Genomic DNA, 9,987 nt, shown 5'->3' on the forward strand with positions numbered 1-9,987 from the left:
TCCCGGGACCCCTGACGGCCTCCTGAGGAGGGCCCGGATCCTGAGACGTGACCATCCCGCCGAGTCTCTTCCCAGGAGTGTGGGGCATTACCCTTCAAGGACTCAAAGGTTAGGTGCCAATTCCACCTTCCCGCTGGTAATGAGCACGGGAGACAGATGGCGGCTGCGCCCGCAGGATGCTAATTCCCCTACCCAGTGGACCAGGAAATGGCCGGTCATTTGCTCCGCCATCAAGGCTCAGAGATGCTGCCTCGACACGCGCTTGTTGTTAACGCCGGGTCCCCGTTGAGGCGCCCCAGCGCTGTCGCTCCAGCCCGTTTCCCCTCGATGGGTGTGCAGCCTTTGAGGTGCGCCCACGCACCTGCCCTGGGTCCCGGCACCCACTGGGTGCCCTTGGCCAGTCCCAGTACCTCCAGTCCCAGTGCTGCTTCTGACTCCCTGGGCCTCTCAGAGGCGGGCGGGCTGCATGGAGGCTCCTGGGGGAGCACAGGGTCGCCGTTGTGGCGGGCCGGGCTTTCCTGGCGCTGCTGTCTCTGGCCCGGGGGGCCACTCTCCAGGGGGGTGGCGGGTGAGGATGGGGCGGCGGGATCGTCTGGTATTTGCAGAACTCTGTTTCAGAGTCTGTGACATGCCTGGGGCCAGACCGGGGACACCTCCTTAGCTGTGGTCAGTGCCCCTGATGTTCAAGGCTTCTGTCCCAGTCCTTTGGACCAGTGCGATCCACCCGGCCCCTTTCCTTCGCAACAGTGCATAGAGATTGATACTGTCCTTCTCGACGAGGGGTCACCCATGCAGGAAAGTGTCCCCTCCCAAGATAGCACAGCCCTGCAGAGACTGCCCCCCTGAAATGTGGAGGTGAAAGGTTGGGGGCTGCTTTGTGTGAGTGCACGTGGAGGGGCACATGTGCGTGTTTCCCTACCTCAAGCTGCATGTCAGTGACGGAGCGCGGCTGCGTGGTCCCTCTGTCTAGCCCCGGCGAGCTGTAAGCTGGCTTGAGACGGCGCAGTGCGCACGACCACACTCCGCAGTGACATTGCTCAGCCTGCACGCCCGTTGTTAAGCAACACAGGACTGCCTGCCTGTTGTTGGGGCTCCTGAGCTGTCACCCCGGATACACCAGCCCCTGTCTTCCTAGGGAAAGGGGTGCTGGGAAAACCCACTTCAATTCCATCCATTTAAAACAGGGAACTCTAGTTAATGGTAAAAGCAAAGGAGGCTTGATGTGGAATTTGCTTTAACTTAAGTTGATTTTCAAATTTAAAATTTGAATGAACATTTACTGAAATAAAGTTACATTGTTTTTGAGGTGAGGCTAGTATTGCATCTATATGCTTAGACCAAGAACAAATCAAATGTTGATTTTTGGGGTAGAAGTTTTTCAGTGCCACATTGTAGAGCGGCTCACTCTGGAGACCATTCTTCGTGGTCGATTTCCCAGCATGGTGTCAATAACATGTTCTTTTTGTAGAATTATCCAAAGGCATCGTGCATTTTCACAAGGGCGTGTCTGAAGCCCCAGCACTCAAATCTCTGTTTTGAATGTCTGCTGTGCCATCACCGTGGCCCATGTTCTGCCCTTCACATCAAGAACAGTCAGATCCTCCTCTGTCAGTGATTTTGCATAAAATTCGAATGCTTCTCCAGCCTCATTTTCACCACTCCGTGCAATCCTGCATCTCTGGCACAATTTACAGTTTCGCTCTGTGATCAGTTTCTACTTTGCAATCAATTTATGTGGGTTCTGCATAGGTGAGCGAAGACGGACACTGGAATTTAGCAGAAGGGGATGTTTGGGTGGCCACTGCCTATAGAGATGGTCAGTCCTCAAAGGCCCTGGTGTTAGGATGACTTTCACTGCCCTAAGGAAGCTAAGTGGCTCAGGACTCGGGTCCTCGCACGCACCCGTGGATAGCAGTTCTCCTTTATTGTCACTAGAATCTTCTCCTGGCAATGAGCAGCGGAGGTAACATGCTGCAACCTGTGCTGTCTCTGCTGGTTCTCCCTGAACCATAAATGACACTCGTCCCGAAAGGGGACAGAGACCTCTGAAAAGCTCAGGCCAGGTCTAACCCAGGACAGCTCTAGCAAAAAGACTCCAGACCTCACCTGAGAGGGTTCTGGCAGCCTTATCCCTGGACAGTGTAGGATTCAATCTGAGATGACATTTGCTTGTCATTTTCCCAGGGGTGGCAGGCTGCTGAACCCAGGGACATGGGGAAGCCCATTTCATGCAAGACCTCCAGTCCCCTGTAAAAATAAAATAAATAAACTTTCTAGAGATTGCCCTATATGCCAGAACTTCATTTTGTCTTCAACATCTTACAAGTATTATCTTATTTAATTCTCACTAGCTGTCAGTGTTAGCCCATTTTACAGTTGAGGAAATGAAGACACGGAAAGATTGTTCCCCAAATCACACAGTGGTCAATTGTGAGGTGAGATTTGAAGTCACCATTCAACTCTAGACCTCACATTCATAACCAATATCCTATTGGAAACTAATTTGACTTTTTTCTTCTGGGTCTGAATAATATTGGGGGGCAGAATTGAGGGGCTCTAGGGGTGCTTATTCCCTCTCCACATCTGGAAAATAAAGAACAGGCCAAATGCAACCTCCAAAACCCAATAGCAAAGTACAATCAACGCCTCCGTAACAAGCCCATTATGATTACTCGTGAACCCCTTTGGAACAGTCTCTGCATACGTCCTGTAAGAAAGGTCACCCCAGAAAAGCTGTCGTGGCTCAGTCTGAACAGGTTCGGGAAGAAATTTTTCAAAGATGCCTCATTTCTTGAAACTAATCAAATAATTGGGTTGAACATGATCAATGCAGACTTTCCCTACCAGTGAGCTCTTTCATCGCCACTGAAAAGTGACTTTTTGGGGTGCTCATTATCTCTCAAGAGCTCATGCTGCTCGTTTGCATATGAAAGATGAAGTTCATAAAAGCCCTTTCTTATTTTCTAACACAAGTTCAAATCAGGAGCCATTATCACCCTATAGAAAGACCTGAACGGCATATGGATCATTCTAGAGAAGGGGGTGAGCGCCTTTTAAGAGAATTGTTTTAGTTTTTGCAGGAAATTAATCAGAGGGATGGGCTTTGTGGAGCGGGGAGCAAATCTAATCTGTCCTTTGTTCGAATTTGCCTTGCTCCAATTCCTAGCAATTGTAGACAACATGCTCTTTTGTTCGGGAGACACTTGTTACATGCATAATTAGAGACTGCAGTAGCTGTGTTTAAAGAAAAACTGTTTTCCAATGTAATGTGTGATCTTGATAATAGTATTTTCATCAAAGGTAGCAATTACATTCATTAAGCTGGGACTGGCGTGGCGGCAAGGAAATTAAGTGGAAAGTGAATAAAAAACTCCCCTCCCCCCCTGTTATCTCCTTCTCTTTATAAGTTGAAATGCACCATGGTGAGTGTAACTGGGAAATACATAGTGAATAAAAAAAAATAAAGTCCTCCTTAACCTTTCTGAATAATGACCCTGCAGATATCCCAGGGACAGTAACTATAGATGCACGTTTCAAATTAAAGGGCTTTATTCTACCTTAATTTCCTATGCAAGTTTTAAATGAGAACAACATATGATGCGGGTCTTGAAAGGCTGCAGGGCTCTTTAGGATTAATTCACTGTTCTTTTCACCCATAAATTAATAGTTTTGTGTTCTCAAAAACCCACAACAAGGCATAAATCAACCAGTTTACAGAGAAATAAGGCCATGTGCCTACTTTTAATTACCCCTTTTACTATTCATTTAGACTTCCTTATCCATGAATTTTGAGGATGTTGTAAATAAAGTTCACACGGGGGTGTGGAATGACATAGGAGAGAGCCCCCAGGTCCTCGAAGCTCGTGTTACTGTGAGAAATTGATTATGGGAAAAGCCAAAAATACACACACGCACATCCACGCGTGTGCACGTGTGCGCCTGTGTGTAAATGTGTGTACCTGGGATGTGTATATCTCCTCCAGGCAGATTCTCTGTGAGCATTTCCATACCCCCCATCCCTCCCCCTGGCCCTGGATTAAAAGTCCTGCTTGAAAAATGTCCTTGTAATGCCTCAAAGGGCTTGATGATTTCAATTTGATTCAACAGAGCACAGTGATAGCCAGACATTCCCGGGCAAAAGTAGATGGAAATGCACCCCTCCTATCGCACCCCAGCTCGGGCCCATGTTTGACCTGAAAAGCTTTCTGAGAAAATGAAACCAGTCCACAAAAATCAATTGGGGACCCCTATTTCTTGTGATTGGACATGTACAGCTCTGCAGCGAGAATCATTATCTCTAAATTGATTGACCCAAATGTCATGCAGATCGTCTTGGGGGTGGGGGGCGCCAGCGTGCTTGAGCAGGCTTGCATTTTCTGCTGGCTGCACAACCAGATGCGGCAGTGGCCTTGATGGCCAACCTCTAACAGAGCGGGTCGGGGTGTTTTACCCTGGCTATGGGAATTGCAGTAATTTGACAGAAAGTGGGACTTCAGAAGTTTTTCAACTTTCCTTTCTGGCCTGTACATTAGCCGCTGGCTTGAGTGCGCGAGACAAGAAACACTGAATGAGGACCTGGGAGTCGTGCAGGGTCCCGGAGGGGAAGAGCTAAGGTTTACCGAGTGGCTGCCTGCTCCCTGGGGCTCTGCTGGGCTCCCCCACATTGTATCCCTTCCTCCTCACATAGTGCCTTGGAGGTGGGCACTGTGTCATCATTTTCAGTTAAGAAAATAAGATCTTAGACCAAGTCAGCCACCCCAAGTGGTACAGTTCAGAAGTGGGGGTGCAGACACTCAAACCTCGGCAGTCTGATAGCAAAACCCGAGCTCTTGGTCACCCACTGCATGATCATGGCACAAAGGGCTCACCTGGCTGGGCTCAGCGCCCCCCCACCACATAAATAAGGGGGTAGCCAGCTAGTTCCAGTGTATCCAGCACCTCCACATTTGCCACGGTAGGGTTTCTCAGAAGTCCTCACACGTCACCTTGTTGAAGCAGCTGCTTTGCTTTGGGGGCCACATGTAGCGCCCAGGCCAGAGCAAGGTCCCCAAGGGTCACAGGCAACTGAGGATCCTCCGTCCACCGATGCAGCGAGCAAGAAGAAAAATGCTTGAGGCATTTTCCTAATATTCATCCCCAATTCTCCTGCACCCAAGCCCTCTCTCCTATGTGGCTGCCTGATTTTGATCATTTCTTAGGCACTTTGGTTCATTGAACAGCCTCTGTTCAGTGCTTTAGACTGACCCGTTCATTTAAAAACTGCTGTCTCGTGTCCATTTTGCAGCTCACCTGACCTGACTCCCAGCACTGGCCTGCCCATCTGTGGCGCTAGCAGCCAGCAGTGCGTGTGCACGTGTGGGTGTGTGCATGTGCGCATGTGGGTGTATGCATGTGCGCATGTGGGTGTGTGCGCGTGTGTGGAGGGAGGAAGAGTGCAGGGTCTCTCTTGACCTTTCCTTTTCTACTTCTGGGCTTGGGGTTGGTTATGGGGTAGGGGATGAAAGAGAGGTACCAAAGACACCTCTGCCTCCTTGTTTGTTCTAGTTCCTTCCCTAGAGCACATTAATAATGAGGGTTGGTGATGGCAAGTCCCATTATCAAGGCACCTGCTTTGGGGCCTCGGGGATCTCATGCAAGAGTGGCTCCATCTTGCTGCTGACTCTCGGCATCCTGTTCTCTGAATTCCTCTTTGTCCACAACATAGAAGATTCCAGAAAGATCCCCAGAAGCTGTAAACCTGAGGAAGCTGTCTTTTCCCGGTGGATAGTGTTGATCTGAAGGTAATCCTTCCTTCTTGCCAGAGATGATTCTGGAACAGGTGTCTGGCCCAAAGCCAGTCAGGGAGATAGGAAGAGAAGTTGTGGAAGACATCCAGGACCTTCTGTCATTCTTCTCCTCTTGGACACGATGGCCTGTCTGGGTGGCCCCCCAGGCGGCTGCAGCCTCTGGGCTACCAGGCTGAGATGTGATTCTTCCCTGGGGGCTGGCCAGTAGCGAATGCTGGGGTATTGATTGGATTCCGGTTCTTCAACATCTACAATGTCAGTCAGAGGTGGCGAGGGAAAGGTTTTGAAATTTTTATTCTTCTGGAGATTGCTCTGGGTTGCTGAGGCCCAGGAGAAACTTTAGACCAAAGAATCAGATGGAATGAGGCAAACATAAGTTTTTAGGGTCAGCTGAGGTGAGAAGTGTGTTTGCCCAGAAACAGCATGAAGGCAAGCAACCAGTGACGGTTTGTCTGGGAATAAACAGCCCATATTTTTACGTCTTGTTAAAAAAAACCCACTTGTCTCTTCCTATATCCAGAGACTGTTTTAATATGGGTACATTTCAGTCTCAGTAATGCCCAAGACTTCTGCCCATTGGACAAATGAATGTTTATTTCAGCCCCCAAATATCCTTTTTTATAAAATGCACTTGAAAGAGCTGAGCTACAGTAAAATCCTTACCCTTTGTCCACTTAGAAAAATCAGCTGGGTTGGGAAGATGGCGCACTGGTGCGGAAGGAAATACACGGACATGATCCAGGGGCGGGCTGGTGAGAGGGCTGAGTGCAATATAAAGCAAGACTCACGGCTGCCCACGCACCCAGATGTCGCCTCTTCAGAACCCCCTGCCTCTCTAGTGGAGCCAGACTCTACCTCTGTATGGCGTTATCGTCAGCTTCCCTCTCCAAGAGGAAAAAAATTCCATTTCTCTCCAAAAGAAATTAGATTTTAAAACACTCACTCTCAGGTGATTTGCCTTATCAGTAGTTTCTTCATCATGTCTCCTTAATTAAGATACAATGTCATTAAAGCAAGGTCCACCAAGTGTCCTACTTCATCCGATGAAGAACTCGATGAACTTAGTGCCCCAAACTGCTTCCAGTGCCATCAAACTGGGTAAACGGCTGGTGCATAGCCCTCAGGCACATGAGGAGGGTAAAAGGGGATCTGCACTGAACTCATCACCTCTGAACCCCGTAGGAGGAGGGAAGGCGCCAGGCTTCAAGCAGGTGGTATTTAGGGAGCCCTGGGGTTGACTTAGAAGGTCCTGCTGAATGTGGCCAGCTGGAGAAGTTGGAAAGGATCATAGACTTTAGCACTGGAATCGTGTTTCAGCGGGTGACGCATATCCCCTGGGGTGGGAGGATTCTTAAACAGTGAGATCCCTAAGCCCCAGGGCCCAGTGATTTGACTTGGTAGATCAGGAAATTTGCCTTTTTACAAGTTAGTCAGGTGGATGAAGGGCAGAAGACCCAAGAAAAGTCTGTTCCTCTCCTCCCAAGGACTCCATGCACCATCAGAGGCCATGTAAGATAGCCCGATCTCTTTCCTGCTCTGCATTTTAGACATGATTTCCCAAAGGATGCCGGACATCCTACCAGGGCAGAGCTGAACATAAGTGTCATGCCTGATGACTAGCACATTCTAGGAATGGTATGCCACAGTCTGCACATAGAGAGGTACAAGGGTAGCATCCTTAGACACAGTAGGATTTATTTCTTTTCAATTACACAAGTAATATTGTAGCTATTTTAATTATAATGGCACAGTACTATTATATCCCACTATAAAAGTTCAAACAGCAGAGAGGATGCCAATGACCTCATGGGTTTCCTCACCCCATCCCAGGGCAGATCACCAGCAATTATCAGTGTGGCAACTAAACTTCACACATTTTTTCCTAAGAAGTTATATACATGTCTGTGCTAATAGAAACGTACAGATTTGTACCGTCTTGCACAGAAGCTATGTGATTTGCTATTATCTTAAGCAATCTAACGTGATTAATTTCAGCACAGAGATCTACCTTACTCTTTTAAACTGCTGCATAGGATTAGATCGTGTGTAGTTCCACAACTGATTGATTCATTCCCCTTCTGAGCCATTTCTCTTTTCCCAGGACCACAAACCCTGCTGAAGTCTCCAAACTGCTTCTTGTCCATCCTTCCAGAAGCACTGACCAAAATGGTTGTCAGCAATTTGTAATTTACCTTTTTATTTTCCGATTATCCATAATTATGGTTAGCCTTTTGGTATCCCATTGTATACAAAAGGATTACTGTATACGGTAACTGTCACTTGTAAAATTTTTGTCTTTTTGGAATTTGTAGTAATTTCATTTGTGGCAAACTTCTAATGACCATTCATTTGCATTCAAAAAGAAGCAAAGCTCTACACACACACACACACACACACACCCACACCCTGAGTCTTATTATTTGTCCTGCAGGTCCAGCCCTATTCTTAGGTAGCTTCTCTGCTGGAAAATATCTGGAACACATCCCTGAGGTATTATCAGCTCACGGAAGTCTAGTTAGGGTCGCATGAAGAACAAACCTAAAAGACCCAAGGGAGCGCGTGTAGGAGGACCATCAACTGCCAGGGTGTCTGTCCTCTGTGCCTCCTGCCTGTCTTCTCATCTGTAAAGTGGGCTAACACGGTACAGGGCTGTGGGTCAACATGAGTCGGGAGAATTAAACAACGGCTGGTAGGTGATGAGACTTCTATGTGCTTGTATTTTAGTACAGGGGATCTAAGGAAATACTTTGGTAGAGGGCTGGCCTCAGTAGTCTCCAACTGCTTTGCGTGTAGGAGGACACACTAATTAGAACAGGAAATGACACCTAAGAGGAACACATATTTCCATAACGATCTGGCCTTACTCCTCTTTGCAAGGCAGCCAGGACCCAAAGCATCATGGGCCCTTGGACGTGTCACTGAATGACAAAAGAAAAGGGGAGCTGACCCCTAGACTTGTACAGTAAAGGAGACAATAAAGGGAACTGCGGGCTGCAATCTCCTGTGGTGGCAGGTAGCGGAGTATCGCTGAGTAAAAGGTGCTATGATATGAGATTTCCTAAGTTCTATAAAGCACGGCGCCTGAATACCAGCTGGATAAGATCTATTCTGTGAAGCTGTGCTCAAAAGAGGTGACCTCACCACTGAAGAACTGCTTATTTTGCTCTTTTTTTAAAAAGGGGCCCTCTGTTAAAATTTTCTTCAGCATCACAGATTTAAACTTGGACTATATTACAAGACCTCTTCTCTGAAAACAAATAAGGCTGGCTTATACGAGAGACAAGCCAGCTATCAGTTTAGTAGACAAAGGTGTTGTCTCCATCTTGCAGGAAGATTACATTATTTTCTTAGCTCATCTGTACATGTTTTGCTTTATCAGAGTAGCAAAAATCTCTAGTTAGCTTGGTGCTTTATTTTTTTCATTCTCTAGAGAACACTGATTTTTGTACACTGAACACAATGATATATACCAGTAAGACAAAACTTTCGCTTCAAGAAAGATCAGTAGAAGTACAACAGCGTGGCTGTAACAGTGTATTTATTAAAATATGCCATGATCATAAAGCCCAGTGAGCACGCAACAATCTCATCCAATGAACCAGCTACACCTTAGAGATCTAGTGTTTTCCGCTGGTGATTAACACATGTAAGCAATGACATGGATCAATCATAATACTACCGAAATGTTCATTTTTCATCAGCTGACCCTCAAGTAAATCAGCAATACTGACACATGACAAGGATAAAGTCCAAACTTTGTTGAACAGAGATGTTAAGGGGAAGGAAGAATGCTGAGAGGCAGCACACGTGGATTCTTGTCTGGACGGATGACCTCGGGCCGATGTTCTGGACTATGAATCCTTCACTTTTAAAATTAGAGAGTTGATGGGATGGTTCTTGAAGATCTTTCTAGGTTGAACTTTTCGTGATCCTATGATTCACATCACGTTGTAAAATGAAATCTCTAGCAACACTGACTTTGGCGGTTGAGCTAAGTCCAGTTCTGCTGACATGAATACAGCGAAGGGGTTCCTTGGGTCTCCATCTTCTGAGCCCCAACACCCCACAACCCTCTAATCAACAAGCAGCAATAATCAAAGCCTTCAGGAGGTGAACAAGCTTGTCCACCACAAGACACAAACAGCATAGGAGTTTTAAAGACCCCCAAAATCATGGTCATGAAGAAGAGCTCTAACGGGAG

The sequence above is a fragment of the Talpa europaea genome (genome assembly GCF_964194135.1).
Source record: "Talpa europaea genome assembly, chromosome: 10".
Lineage (NCBI taxonomy): Eukaryota > Metazoa > Chordata > Mammalia > Eulipotyphla > Talpidae > Talpa > Talpa europaea.